The 16,361-nt window shown below is 36.8% G+C and overlaps 1 protein-coding gene and 1 long non-coding RNA gene across 2 annotated transcripts in view; one reads left to right on the forward strand and one right to left on the reverse strand.

Annotated features, from left to right (window-relative positions):
* Nucleotides 1–15,899, forward strand: part of ankef1a (ankyrin repeat and EF-hand domain containing 1a) — a 35,046-nt gene extending 19,147 nt beyond the window's left edge. The window contains exon 11 of the mRNA XM_087297525.1: nt 14,497–15,899. The gene's annotated coding sequence lies outside the window, so the exon portion shown is untranslated. The remainder of the gene's footprint in view (nt 1–14,496) is intronic.
* The window catches only part of LOC147839385 (uncharacterized), a 73,707-nt gene that overhangs the window by 16,247 nt on the left and 41,099 nt on the right, over nt 1–16,361 (reverse strand). The gene's annotated exons all lie outside the window — the stretch shown is intronic.

Genomic DNA, 16,361 nt, shown 5'->3' on the forward strand with positions numbered 1-16,361 from the left:
AAAGACCAAATCAAACAAAAAATTGCCATATTTTCAGGTTGCCAACGTTAATGCGCACTCGAAAGTAACAAGATCACGACACCAACCTCACTTATGGCTGTTCTACACATTATCATCCTCTGGATAATGCTTTGTCAGATCGCGCTGCTCTTCTGAAGTAAATCACAACTTTCTCGAGTCTCTTGCAGAAATAAAAGTGACTTTTTGTTTACAAGTTTGTGGGCATTTGAGTAATTGCTGTCATGTGACGTGCATTTACAGACAGGAGGGACTGTACCTCACGTTTGTTTCATACAAATTACACAAACAGAAAACTTTTGTTTTCAAGTGTACTTGGTTCATTTAAAAGTAAAGCTTTATTCAGATATATTTCTTATGTCTGTGAAGCATGTATTCGCTGAAATTCCAGTGGATTTGTTGACCACCAAACTGTCGTAAAAACACACGTCTGGTCCAAACTTCTCCCTCTGACAAACATCAGTCTATAGCGATCGATGATTGGCTCCTGTACTAATAGGCGGGACTTCATTCACCATATTTGCCACTTTTCCCCATTCAAAACTATACGAGTGACACATCTTGTGTATTCTATAGTCTTTGCTTTTACTATACATTAACAACATGACAGACAATAAGATATACAGTGTGTCTTAAAGGGTAAGTTCACTCAAATGAAATTGTGATGAACTACTAAACCTAGTGTCATTCTAGACTCCTGAGAATGTCATTATTTTAGTGTTATTGACGTTTATGTATTGATATCTATCCTTGATAGTATTCTGATTGAAACTCTGAAGGCATATAATATGTTTTTTCGTATTTTTTGAACTTTAAACGAGTTGGAAACCTTGCCGTTTTTAGAGGATGAGGGAGCTCTCAGATTTCACAATATTAATTTGTGTTTGTAAGGGAGTTTTGGAACAACATGAGGACAATCAATAGCAGAATTTTCATTTTGGAGTGAAATGAGCCTTTAATACACACACTAATTGGTGGAATATCTGCAGGTTGTCACTGTATGTCACATACACTATCAATTGTGTTGCTTCACTTGCCATTCACAAATCCTCTCGTTGCCTACTTTAAATTTGTACATACTACTCAACTCACATACTGTTGATTGCCTTTTAAGTGGTATAAAAGTAGGCATGTTTAGATGCAGGAAGAAAACAGGGACCTTTTCCATTTTATCACCAGGCCCTGGCATTCTTCCAACCTTCCTTACCATAATAAAATCATATTTAGCATTGGGCATCTGTAGTTTTGGTACTTATATACTGTTTGTTTGATGCTGTAGTGACTTAGGGATTATAGCGCACGTCTCACGGCTGTTTCTCTGTCGTCTCAGAGAGGGAGGTACGGTAAGTAAGATTGATTATGCGTTTAGGAGAGGCATGAGATGAGAGCTGCTGCCTACGTGCTGGCATGCAGTTAGTCTCCTCCATGTCTCAGCGTCTGTCGGCTGTGCTGAGTACAGGCCTTTCACCACAGGCAGCGCTGCGCAAAACCCCTCATGTTGTTTAGCTCAGAAAACCAAGCTAGCTTTAACTAAAATGGATACAGTAACTACTGATTAGCCAGGTCTGACTTAGTTATAGTGGAAATGAGTACATTAAAACTGTCTGCTAATGTAAGCCATTTGTATTTTCTCTACTAAGACAGCAATGGCCTTGGAGTAGATTCTAGATTCTTTCTGGTATAAGTAAATGCGCCACTCTTGTATTTTTTTTTTCTCGCTGTTGATCTGTTTGGCCAACAGATGGCGCCATAGTGTTTACATTTACAGCGTGTTTTGGATGGTTGTTCTAAGCTCCTTTGGGACTCTTGTGTTACAGCCTCAGCACAGTGCTGCAAAATGGCAGCCAAGACAATTGTGATTGTTTAGAGTTGCATTTTGATCTTTAATTTAGATCACATGTAGTTAAAGTTTTAGTCAGCATATGCATTTATGGATTTTATGCTTTTTGAATCATAGCTGCTGTCTTTCTGATGCATTTTTTTGCTCAAAAATCAATAGTGAAATACCACAATTTAGCAAAAAGCATTCGCACAGCGTTAAAGAAATAAATCTGAGTGCCAAATCAACGTAGAAACACATTTACTGTAACCGCAGCGTCAGTAAATGTCAACACTGGCATCTGAAAAACAGAGATAAGGTGTTTTGTATTTGTACGACGTGGATCTGATTAAAAGCGCCCATGTCTGCTGATACCAGCGTTTACCACAGAATTAGATCGTTAGATTGCTTTGCCTTCAAGCTCAGTTGAGCATAGTTACATAACAAAATAAATGGTCAAAACCAACACTTATAAATCAAGGCTATTGAAATTACTGGCTTTCCACACATCCATCAGATTATGGAGAATTTGTGTCAATTATCAGATACTGTAACTAGCAACGGAGCGATATATATGGATTTTGGTGTTTGCATGTGTGTCTGAATCCAATTTTTGACTATGTTTGATACGGAGGCTGAGGAAGAGAAGATAAAACAACAAAAGAGCAAATGTGAGAGTGGCAGAGAGAGAGAGGGAAATAGGGGTGGCTCAGAGTGCGTCAGAGAGAGAAGGACAGGGCGAATGAAAGTGATAGTGTGAGTGTGAACCCGTCGGTGGCATTCTTCACTGTAGATGTGGGAAACACAGAGTAGTGTGGGGTGAGTCAGGGATGGAAATGGTGTGAATATTTAATAAAATCAATGCTCTTGGCTTCAGTACAAACAAGATCTTTTAAGAGTAAAGAGTACGCAGATGCACATTGTTTTTACATGGGCGTATGTTTGCACATTAATGCGTGCATGTCAATTAATCTCAACTGACATTGTTTTTTATCTTTATACTCAAGAACATTTCTGTGTTTAACAGGATTTTAGAAAAAAAAAAAAAAAAAAAAAAAATATATATATATATATATATATATATATATATATATATATATATATATATATATATATATATATTACAGATTTCTTAAACACTAGCTGACAAAGGTCTTGGCCTCTAGATTAAGCTTATTTTACCTAAATAAAATATCATCATGCCTTGATTATTAATTATTTAATTAGTACTGTAAGGTCTGACTTTGCTTAGAAGTCTTGTCACTTAACTGAAATAATGTACAGTATAGAATATAAAGTCATGGTCCAGTGGAAAAATAATTAATATTGTGTCTGATTCTCATGGAGGACTGCATCCATACATCTCTGCAATGACTCAAATAACTTATTAATAAAGTCATCTGGAATGACAAAGAAGGAGATCAAGATTCTTTAGATTCATCATCAATGCCTCCTCTATCTTACCCCAGACATGCTCAATAATGCTCATGTCTGGCGACTGGGCTGGCCAATCCTGCAGCACCTTGACCTTCTTTGCATTCAGGAACTTGATGTGGAGGCTGAAGTATGAGAAGGAGCGCTATCCTGCTGAAGAATTTGCCCTCTCCTATGGATAGTATCATAATGGGCAGCACAAAAGTCCTGATACCGTACCTCAGACTGTTGAAGTTCCTATCAACTCTGCAGATCTCTCACACGCCCCAATGCTGAATGTAACCCCAAACCATGATATTTCCTTCACAAAACTTGACTGATTTCTGTGAGAATCTTGGGTTCATGCGGGTTCCATTAGGTCTTTTTGCAGTATTCGTGATGATTGGGATGCAGTTCAGCAGAGGATTAATCAGGAAAATTTACCGTCTGCCACTTTTCCAAACGATCAACTAGAAGTCAAACTATTATTTATTGCTCTTACAACTGGGATTGACGACGAGACTTTTTTTCAGGTAGCATACAGTTGGTCAGAATTATTAGCCCCCCTTTGATTTTTTTTTTCTTTTTTAATTATTTCCCAAGTTATGTTTAATAGAGCAAGGAAATTTTCACAGTATGTCTGTTAATATTTTTTCTTGAGGAGAAAGTCTTATTTGTTTTATTTCGGCTAAAATTTAAAAGTCATTTTAAGGTCAATATTATCAGCCTGTTTAAGCTATATTTTTTCGATAGTCTACAGAACAAACCATCGTTATACAATGACTTGCCTACTTACCCTAACCTGCCTCGCCTTTAAGGGTCACTTTAAGCTGTATAGAAGTGTCTTGGAAACATATCTAGTAAAATATTGTTTACTATCATCATGGCAAATATAATATAAATCTGTTATTAGAGATGTGTTTTAAAAACTATTATGTTTAGAAATGTGTTGAAAAAAAATCTTATTTCGGTTAAACGGAAATTGGGGAAAGAATAAACAAGGGGTCTAATAATTCTGACTTCAACTATATATATAATATATGAAATTAAATGGATTTCTTGCTTTTGATAGAACTATCAAATGCTCACCAAAGATTTATTTGATTAAAATGTGATTAAATTACTACAATTTAAAAAAGAACTGTTGCTTCTTTACATTTTTCTCCCAAAATGTCATTTATTCCTGTGATGTTAAAGCTTAGTTTTCTTCAGCATCATTTCTTCAGTCTTCTGTCACATAATGCTGCAGAAATCATTCTAAAATACTGATTTGATGCTCTTGAATTAATTAATTTTTTGCTTTAATATTTCCGTTTAAACCTTTATATACTGACATTAAAAGGTGTTTGACACCTGACACTGTATATAAGTACAGCAGACTAATACTGTAAAAGTAACAATAGTCTTTTGATATTTTATTTGCTAAAGAATTCTGGAAAATGCATTATAGTTTCTATCAAAATATTCAGAATCTAATAATATTTAGTATTATTTTAAAATTAATAAATATCACCAATAAAAACTGATAATAATTCTGCAAAAAGCATATCATGTATCATGACTTTGAAAAAATTACAATCAATTAATCTTATCTATCACAGGAATTAATTACATTATAAAATGTATGAAAATAGAAACAGAATTTTAGAAAAGAAAAATATTAGAATATTAAATCAAAATAGTTTATAAAATGTAATATTTTACAGTATTACTATGTTTTTGAAAAAATGAATTTGGTCAGCATAAGAGATATATATTTGTAACAACCAAAAATTATCCTATTTAATTAGTAATACATGTGTGTTTTACTTTTGTAAATTTGGTCACACAGTGCTGTGCCAAGTCTTTGTTTTGCTCCGTCTGAAATGATTTGCCTGCCCCGTCCACCTTGTTTTTCTGGGTTGAAAGTCTTTCCTTGCAGCACTGCAGTGTTTCTCCTCATACACTCCCCCACACAGAGCTTACTCAGCATTCCTGCTCCTCCTGGGACCAGGGGGAGACGGAGAGCTCTGACCAGGCTGTGTTTGTGTTTTATTCAGCGCCTGTCACAGCTCTGCCCCACTGCCAGAGGCCGCTGATCTGAGTACAGACGACTGGGTCTGTCCTGACACAGAGTTCAGACCCTCCTGCAGACCCCGGAGATTGGCATCTGCATACATTTTAGCCAGCACACAAGAGCTATTTAAACGTAGGTTTTATACTATCACAGAGACTGTGAATTAAGGTTTTATAAGGTCCAACGAATACGCTGTGACTTTTATCATATTATGTCCTCAGATGCCCTTATACACAAACTTTCCTACACAAACTGGCGTAGGGTACAATCTGACATTCACTATAAAAAAGGTCATTACTGGTTTATTCGGGTAATTCTTGGAAGGTGGAGATGTTTATGTGAATGTGCACTTAAAATTATGCTAAGATGGCTGGAATACCATAACGAAATGGAAATAATACAAATACAGTAACACAACTCTGTAAAAAATGCTGGGTTCCACACAATCGATTTGTTGGGACAACATGAAAAAATTAACTTAGCTTATGATTCATTCGTTCATTCATTTACCTTCGGCTTTCATCCCTTATTTATCAGGGGTCGCCACAGAGGAATGAACCGCCAACTAATCTGGCTTTTGTTTTATGCAGTGCATGCCATTCCAGCCACAACCCTTTACTGGGAAACACCCATACACTCTCATATTCACACACACACACACACACACACACACACACACACACACACACACACACACACACACACACACACACACACACACACACACACACACACACACACACACACTTAAACACTATGGCCAATGTAGTTAATCTAATTCACTTATCATGTATTTGGACTGTGGGGGAAACCAGAGCACCCAGAGGAAACCCACGACAACATGGCGAGAACATGCAAACTCCACACAGAAATTCTCAGACCTTCTTGCTTAAGGCAACAGTGCTAACCACTGAGCAACCGTGTCACCGTTAGTTTATTAGTTTTTACAACTTTAAGTGAATTGAACATAAAAGAATGAAGTTGTCCCCCCCAAAAAGACTCAATAATTGTGTTGTTTCAGCTCATTTTATATAAGTAGTTTGTACAAGTAGTAATATTTTTTGAGCGCTTGAATAATGCTGTTTTATACATTTTATAATAATAGTAATACTTTTTATTTGTAATTTGCATTTCTTAGACTCAAAGCTACAAGGCAAAATACAAATAGCAGAAACAGCACAATAAAAAAAATACAACAAAACAATCAAAATTTGAATAATAAGATAAAATACATAACAAAAATAATCATCCTAAGTTAAAAGCAATGCTACATAGGCAAGTCTTAAGAAGTTTCTTAAAACAGTCCAGAGAGGAGGCATTCCTAACACTAATGCATTCCACAGCTTAGGCGCACTGTATGAGAAAGCCCTAACACCCATGGTCTTGAGTTTACAGCGTGGCTGATACATGGTAGGTCCCAATGCCGAGTGAAGACTGCGGGCTGGAGTTTCGATAGTCACCACGTCACAAATGGAACCAGGTGCTAGCCCATGCACTGCTTTGAAGGTTAAAATCAAGGTCTTAAAATCAATCCGTGACTTAATAAGAAGCCAGTGTAGTTATTAAAGTACAGGAGTAATGGTGGCGTAATGATGTGTGTCAGAACCCATGCTGCGGGAATTTTGAATATACTTTAATCTTCTGAGAGAATTTGTAGGTAAACCCCCAAAAAGTGAATTACAGAAATTAAGACATGATGTGATAAGGCATGGATAAGTCTCTCCGCATCAGGTTGTGAGAGAAGGAGTTTAATCCGTGCAATCTTGTGGAGATGAAAAAAGGCAGTTTTTATTTATTACAATTTATTCTTGTACTTAAGTGATCATGTAAAATGTATAGTTTTCACTGTCACATGATCATTTGAATACAATGATTTGGTGCTCAAATCATTCTTATTAAGCATATTGAAGTCGTGATGATACTGTATATACATACAATTTTCTGAAGGAGGTAATCTTCAATTCGTTGAAAAGTAGAGCTGTATTTATTTAAACAGGATTTACTGTCAGGTTCTTTGTGATCAGTCTATTTTCATGCTAGTTTTCCATCCTACTTCATGCTTTCATATTTTTTTTCTTCCAGAGAATGTCTTATTTTAGTTTGGCTAGAATAAAACCCGCCTTTAAAAAAATGATTAGATCAATATTATTAGCCTTCTTAAGAAATTCATCAAGGTGATACAGAGCAAACCACTGTTGTCCAATGACTTGCCTAATTAACCTAATTAATCTAGTCAATTTTGAGGTAAAAAAAACTTAAATAGTACTCCAATAGTCATGATCTACAAATAAATAAATATTTTTATATACAACATTAAAGAGATAATTCACCAACAAATGAAAACAAATAAAAGCATAGTGGCCTAGCTAAATAATATTTGTATTTTTAAAATGTGAAATAGGCAGTCACGCATATTTTCATTTTTTTTAAATCAAGAGTAAATTGGTTAATGAGACGGATTAAAGAAATCTTGAGAAGATGAAACCACAAATGGATCAGGATAGTGGCAGACAGAAGAAAACTGATCTCAAGTCAGCCAGAAAACATGATAGAAGAGCTAACTCTAGGCTATTCTTGAAGATTAGACTAGTGAGTCTGAGTGGGAAATTTTTTTTTTCACTTGGCACATAATAGTGAAGTGAACAGAATAGTGGTTGTTCATGCGATTTATGTTTGTAGCTACTAGGGATGCAACAGTTCTGTTAAAAAAAAAAACAAAAAAAACGTATCGTCCCGTTGTCCTCTCACGGTTTGGTGGGCCCTGTGATCCCCTGTTCAGAATATGCATTAATAATATTGGTTTGTTAATAAAAAACAACTGCAACAAAGCAGTTCTGCCTTTGTACGCCTTTCACGTGCTAAGACCTGTCCAATCACCTCTTAGTATGTACATTTTTTGTTGACATTACGTTTCCTCATGTGATGTGTGCGTGTGGAGTTTCTGTGGGTTTCAGCATGGCAAGTGAAGGAGATATAGTGCAAATGCACAGGAAAGGCCAAATTTTTAAACAGATACTCAATGTAAATTCAGACAGACACAAAAACATAACTAATGCTGCTTTTTTTGTTGTTGTTGCAAGGATAGCCTAGATCAGTGGTCACTAACAGGCGGCTCGCGGTTTGTGTCCAGACCCAAAAACATCACATACGGATGTGGACATACAGCAGGTTCTTTTGCACCAGATCACTTCATCTATTCACTCTGTTTACCCGCTGTCTGCTAAGAACAGTTTTCTTCTCGACTAACTGTTTCCATTGAATTAAGAGAGAATAGGCGAACGCTCTCTCTTTAATTAAGTTTCACTTAAGTTTCTTTTCTTATTTTACTACAATAGTGCTAAGTGAAACAGAGCTCTCTATTAATAAATATGCACTGTTGCCTTGGTAATGCAAGCATAATATAAACAGAAGTAATCAATACTTTAAAACTGCTCAATTATTAAGATGTGTTGACATAATTACTATCTACATAATTGATTGAGACTTTTGATTCGAGATGTAAAACAGAAAAAGGGGAAGTTTAAGCATTTTCTATTATTTTTATTAAACATTTTATTTGAACATACAATTTTCAAAATGCCTTATTTTTATTTAATTCATGCAAGAACATGCAAATCTACAGTCATATGTGTGAAGCTGTTGCATTGGCAGGTGTTTGTTACCCAATAATATGTTTATTATTCTTTGAATTGTTCTGTAGCTATTGTTTTCTAAGCATAGCACAAACTGTAACATACCGAAACCGTGACCCCAAAACCATGATACATTCCAAACCGTAAGTAGATTGAACCATTGCTCCCCTAGTAGCTACATGTTTTTATTAACCATGACTGACCAATAACATTATATGGCACAAATTAATTCAAGACCGACCGAAATGTGCTGCTCTTTTTTTCCGCTAGCACCGTTTAATGGCATCTTGTTCCGGAAAATCTGAAATTGTATGGTGACGTCGGTCATGGTAACTTTTATTTCCTGGTTTTGTTTCGGGAATTATTCATTTACAAATTAAGCACTGCTGACATCATTTACTCTCACTTGTTTAATACCTGTTTTGAGTTTCATTATTCTGTTGTCTCTATAAAGCTGGGAACACCTAACTATTTTTCCAACTGTCGAAGTCAATAGTTAAATATTTTCATCTTTCTTATATTTCGAAACTTCTTTTATGTTTAACATAATAATAAAACTCATTATAACCACTTGAGGGTGAGTAAATGGTGAGTAAATGTTCATATTTGGGCGAACCATCCCTTCAAGTAGGCCTACAAATCCAATATTAGCCACACCAGTACTTCTAAAATTAATATTTTCTTCCTGGTCAGTTCCAATACAGCTCTTTTCTTCTCTCTGATGAGCACAATACGGTTTTCCTACCAGCAGTTCTAAGTACAACTGCTGCTCTTCTTGTTTTGGTTTGATCTGCTCCCTCATTTCTACTCTCGAGTAGCCGGTGTACAATTTCAGTCGATAGAAGCCGATGGCAGAAGTTCAAGTACCTTGCTGTTGAGCATTTTCCTGCAATTAGAGTTTGCATTTGGCATCCATTCTTTCTAGCATCACTTTTTGCCCCCTGGGCATTTTTACTTGCTGTCCTTGGTTTATTTTGGTACCAACCCAAGGGAACTTGACAGCAACAACACAAACGCAGAGTTTTTGAGCCAGGTTACTTTCATCAGAATCAGTCTTGAAACCCAAGCCTGTAACATAGTGAATAATCTAATCAACATGCTGGTCATTTAACATTTGATTCAGGCGCTGCAGAGGATGCCCAGACAGATATTAATCTTTAATCTCACAACCAGATGCTGAGAGGAAAGAAATCATATTGTCTTGTTGCCATTCCAGCGGTCTGCGAAAAAGCGATTTTTATGAACCCCCCAGGGATAATATCACTAATGTATGACTGTGTTGTAGTGAGGGCTAGCGGCACGCAGTGTTGGAGTAAGTGGCCATAGATCAGTGCCAGGGTTCAAAGGCTGAGATTGGAGCGGAGCACTGCGGAGCCAGCAGGGTGAAGCTGGCAAAGATCTGCTCTGCACTCCATCGATCTGGCCAAGCTGGAGTGGGTCACGGTATCAGCGGTGGCCAGCTTCATTTTCACTGCAGTGGAGGCGTCTGCTGTTCCACCTCTGGGCAAACAAAACCACATAAACACACACACGCAGGTCTTGCATAGCTGGAAGCTCTGGTTCATTAAGCGGCACAAGGCACTGAGGTACTAGTCTCCCTTTGAGCAGCCCTTAAGGATGAAATCTGCCAGTAACACACTGGCAAAAAAATGCTGCATCAGGAATGCATGAGATTATGTATGTACAGTTTAGCAGGCACTAGACATGATAGTCTGGGTCCAGCTCTTTTCTCTACACTTTTACAGGATGTGTGCACTGGACGTGTGCATCTAGATGTGACATTACTAAAGACATTAGAATACAGTTTAGTGTAACTGAGCACACACAAAATGGTTTGTACATAAGAGTGTTAAAGTCAAGATTTGGTCAATTTTCTGTTGAAAAAAACTACATAAAATGACTTATTTTTTATTTAGTGGCCTGTTAAACAAATTACGCCTCTTTTATTAAATAAATTTGGTTAGAATTATAATTTTATTCTTTTCTCAGCTAATGCTGCATGAATTATATAGGGAAGCCTTGCACAGGATACTATTAAATGCTGCATTTAATACCAGAGTCCATCAAATACTCAATTGTTATGCGTGTTAAATATGTGTTGCTGGCAGATTGCATGATCACATGGTCGTCCACTGAAGCTAAGCAGTGCTGCGCCCGGTCTGTACCTGCATGGGAGATCACATGGGGAAAGCTAGGTTGCTGCCAGAAGGGGTGTTAGTAAGACCAGCAGGAGGGACCAGCTTAACCTGTCGTCTGTGTGGATTCTAACGCCCAATAGTGAAGCGGTCTCTATACTGCTCAGTGATCGCCATCTTTCAAATGAGACGTTAAACCGAGGTCCTGACTCTATGTGGTCAATAAAAATCCCAGCATGTTCTTTGTAAAAGAGTAGGGGTTTAACCCCAGCATCCTGGTCAAATTTGCCCACTGGCCTCCTAACCATCCTCATATCATAATTGGCTTCATCACTCTGTCTCCTCTCCACCAATCAGTTGGTGTGTGGTGTTCGTTACTTTTGTTTTCATGTGTTTGGTGGCGCGATCTATATTATTTCTTGTCATTGCGCAATTTGAATGCCTTTTTGATGCAAACATTTTTCGTCATTGCGGCCTGCGTGCTGCAGTGTGCGGCCTTTTCAACCAAGGCTGTCACGCACCTTATGTAGACTAGTTTATGAAGATTGCCATGAGAAAGGCAAGGATGACTACACAGATGAGACAGAGGGTGACGGCGAATTTAACACGTCTGATGCTGTCATGTTTGCATGGTAATAAGACACCTTTTGCTCGATCAGATCACAGGTAAACGAGAGACACATTCCAGTTCAAAAATAGCCCTTTAAATGCTTAAGGTTAGAGTCGTCCTGTTCTGATCATACCGTATAGGACTTTCTCTGGTCTTTCACTCTAATGAAAAAAGTGTTTTTTTGTAAAGTTTGGGCATTTAGTACAAATAAAAATCAGATACTTTATAAAAACTTTATGCATTGAGATTCATTTGCTTCATTTCCGATGAGTTTGAATTTCCTAATTCAGAATTTATGCTGTTTTACAGTTTTACAGTAATGGCTACTTTTTACTTAAGTACATTTTTGAGGCCGTACTTTACTTTTTTTTTTAAGTACAAAAGTGTAGTCAGTACTTCAACTTTTAAAGTCATTTTAAACATGAGTATCTGTACTTCTACCTATATAAAGGATGTGTGTACTTTTGCCATCTCTGGCCTTCGCTAAGCAGGTTATAAACTGCCACACTTAAACCGTGACTCATGTCTCAGTTATGTCACATTCTAAATGTAAAAAGTAGAAACCTTTTACTCTAAGATTTTACAATTATGATACTAAACCATGGAAGTAAAAGTCTAAATGTTTGAGCCACAATCAACACAGATTCTGGTAACACTTTAAAATAATGGCCCATAGTGTGTTTACTAACATGAACAAACAAATAGTACTACATTTATTACAGCACTTAATTATCTTTGTTAACATTATGTATTATTTAATTTCCTATTAATTCAGAATGCTTTAACTAATGTTGACAAACATGACTTTGGATTTTAATAAGACATTAGTAATATTGAACTATGATTAATAAATGCTATATTCACACTTTATGTTAGTATACATTAACTAACAGACCATTTTTCTAAAGTCTTACCAAAAAATTATAAACAAAACCAAACCTTAAGGGCACAATCACAATCACAGTGCCATAATTAAACTTCCAGTACACAAAATTTTAATGGACACTGCTGTGAATGTAATATGAGGACACTCACAGGATGATAACCTGGGTACTGTTTTGTCCGGGACAGCAGATACGATTTTGTGGGACATGGGGGAAGAGACACATTTACTACCATTAAACTAAACTGAATGTAACAGACTAGTAGACAAAATCACATTCATTCGAGTTTAACCAAATTTAGTGCATCTTAAACTTGTTAGATCTGGTGGATCGGCTGTGCAAATGAATATTTCAAGCTTTTAACAAGCTCTTCATTATTGTTTGATTGTTTTTTAAATTCAAAGGGTAATTAACAAAAAAAAGTCCAGTAAAAATTTAGGAAAGTGGGTGAGTCCAGCTTTGTTTAGGTGGGAGTGTAGAGTAGCGAAAGAGAAAAGGGTTTGCTTGAAAAGGGGAGTTTTAGTACATGCACGCGGAGATGTTTACAGCAGCAACACAAACACGGACGCAGGGGAGATAGACAGTGACTACGTTTACATGGACATCCCTAATCAAATTATTTGCCTTAATATTAGTAAGAGAATAATATGATTAAGGTGTTTACATGAGTTGCTATTTGAATGTTCCTTTTATGATCCTGTTTTACATGTTATAACACATAATTCGATTAGCATTATCGCATCACCACGCACTTCACATTTCCTCTAGAGTTTTATGTAATGTCAGGTGTTTCATTCTTAATTTGTCGACTTCAACTGCAGTTTGACACTTTCACTTTCATTCAGGAACATTTCATGCATGCCCGCCCTGACAAACAAAATATTGGATCTGAGGAACTGCTGGAAGAGTGTTGTTTTAATGAAATTTTTGAAACCGCATGTCGTATGGGAGAAAAAAACCTACGCATTTCTCTGTAACTTAGATGCAGAGACTCGGTAGGTGCGGAGAAAAGCATCAAACAGCCGCGTGCGCATATCCTGTCACAAAATGTGGCAAATTCAGATTTTACCATTTCCAGATGCGAAAAGCTCTTGAGTAAAAATTATCCTTACAAACATATATTTGTCAAGTTAGCAGAAAACTGTAATCCACACGCGAGTCCAGCTGCGCTCTCATAGCAGGGAAATAAAAACAAAACCTTTGTTGCAGCATATTTATAAACAATACTAACGACCCATGTCTCCGAACAATTCTTCTTCTTCCACTTGTTTTAATTACGGTTGGCAACACAACTGTTGGAAACACACTGCCTAAACACTGTAACAGGTAAAAACAGTCTTCGAAGCTATCATGCATATTAATGAGGTTGCACCTAATAGTGGTTTTAGCAACGTGGGACACATATATACGAATGTCAACATCTCAAAAAATGTGTTTGGTGTTTCGTGACCCTTTAAATGTGTGACAGTGATTGTGTCTTGTGGAAATATGAGACAGAGCTCCCAGTTCCAGCACTGGTCACCCTAATCGCACACTGTGGTATCTTTTTAAAAATGGTATTCCACTTATAATAAATCCATAAGGTAAAATTATGCAATATTCTCCATTTTACTGCAACACTGCAGGTTTCAACTTTGCATTATTTTATTTCAGTTTATAGGTTACAACAAGAGCTGTTACTGTATGTATAAATTCTGTTGGTCACATGCCTTCACACTATTCAAAAACACAGGCTTTGAATGCAGTGCAATTTACATAAGCATTCTCATGTGTAAAAATGGAGATATGTTTGATAAATCAATATATGTTTCTTTTAGCACATATTGCACTTCATTATAAAAATAAACTGAATTCACTATGACATTATATGCACTTAATCTAAAACCTTTGTCAGACATAATATTTAATTACTGCCTTTCTATTTTACAGGTATATCAAAGCAAAATCAGAGTCTTTGCAAGCATCTCCTGAAACCTTCATAAGTACTCTTCATAAGAAATCACTCTTCAGCAACAAAACAAAGCACAAAAATGTGCATCATTGTTGAATTTGAGTATCTTTCATCAACCCCACGTGCATTACGACACTTGAGGGATATTCACTTTTACCTCTTTGCACGTTTTCTACAAGAACGGGAGTATATATGAAAAAAAACAAGCTCCAGGTGACGCACAGAGAGAGAACCCCATGTTTCCATGGTAACGTGCAGGTGAAGGCATCGAGGACTAATCTAGTTCTTCATCTATGAAGCACAAGTCTTACACTAGTCCTTGCTTAAATCCATCACAAACACACACACTCATTTCCCAATTACCTGTGTTCTGCTAATGTCTCCAGCTGAGCCTAAAATGATAATGATCACACACAGGCTCCAGAACACTGCACGGTGGAGGGGGAGAAGAAGAGAATGAGCGGGTATTGCACCATGTGTACGAGCCCTGAAAGACTGATCACTTCAGAGACGCGCTGCAACCTTCCCCACTTCCAATCTATTTTCCAAACAATAGCACACACAGATGTCAAAAAGGAAAATGCAACCGGAAACTTTCAAATGCCAGTCCACGTGGTCTAACACGTTTCGTTTTGTTGTTAATATAGGCCTGATGTCCCTATTTTAAAACGGCGGTCATTACATCTGCTCACTGGACACATCAGATCTAGTCATGCAGTAAGAGCAACTCAGCTGTTCCACAGTCCTTCCTGTGATGCAAATGAGCAAGTGCATCACTGCAAAAATCATTGCCTTCATTTGTATTTTTGTCTTGTTTTTCAGTAAAAAACGTAAACATCCTCTGAACAAGAGCAATTGATGTGAGTGGAAGGGTCGTGGAACATTTAGAACTGTAAAGAAACTTGACTTTTAAATGGCTGTTCTTAGGAAGGCAGATAAATAAAATATTACAGATTAAATATCGTCTTTAGAGCATTTTGTTTTTTGCATAAAATACAAAACAAAAATCAATGCCATTATTTCTTACAGTATGTTTATATTCATCTTTAGAGAACATAAGATGAATTAAGATGAAAAAAACTCAGATGTAAAAATGCAAAAGTTCAGAAGCAAAAAGTGCTATCTGAAATTTTCTTACAAAATTTGCATTTTTCTGCAGCCTCCAATATTTTTGTGGAATGATTTTACTTAAAAGCAATGCAAAGAAGCAATTTTTTGCCATAAAAGTGGATTCACTGAACATACACACAGGAGCTTGCAAAAAATGCTCATTTTAAAAGTAAACTTAAGGTGGCATTTAGAGGTTTTTGCATCTGAACTCTTCATGTACCAATGTTTTAACTTCAAAAGAGTAATAAAGTGAACTAGGGTGAAAGAAGAACTATTTTCCCATGTTTTATTTTTTTATTTAAATATTTTTTAATTTAATATTTAACTGAAATTTAATTAAAAAATGTATTTCAAATTCATTCATTCATTTTCATTTTCTTGTCAGCTTAGTCCCTTTATTAATGTCGCCACAGCGGAATGAACCGCCAACTTATCCAGCAAGTTTTTTTACGCAGCGGATGCCCTTCCAGCCGCAACCCATCTCTGGGAAACAACCACACACACATTCACACAAACACTCATACACTACGGACAATTTAATCTGTACCGCATGTCTTTGGACTGTGGGGGAAACCAGAGAACCCGGAGGAAACCCACGTGAATGCAGGGAGAACATGCAAACTCCACACAGAAACGCCAACTGAGCCGAGGATCGAATCAGTGACCCAGCGACCTTCTTGCTGTGAGGCGAAAGTGCTACCCACTGCGCCACTGCGTCACCCGTATTTCAAAT

This window comes from Danio rerio, chromosome 20, assembly GCF_052040795.2.
Source record: "Danio rerio strain M-AB ecotype USA chromosome 20, GRCz13ab, whole genome shotgun sequence".
In the NCBI taxonomy this organism is placed as follows: Eukaryota; Metazoa; Chordata; class Actinopteri; order Cypriniformes; family Danionidae; genus Danio; species Danio rerio.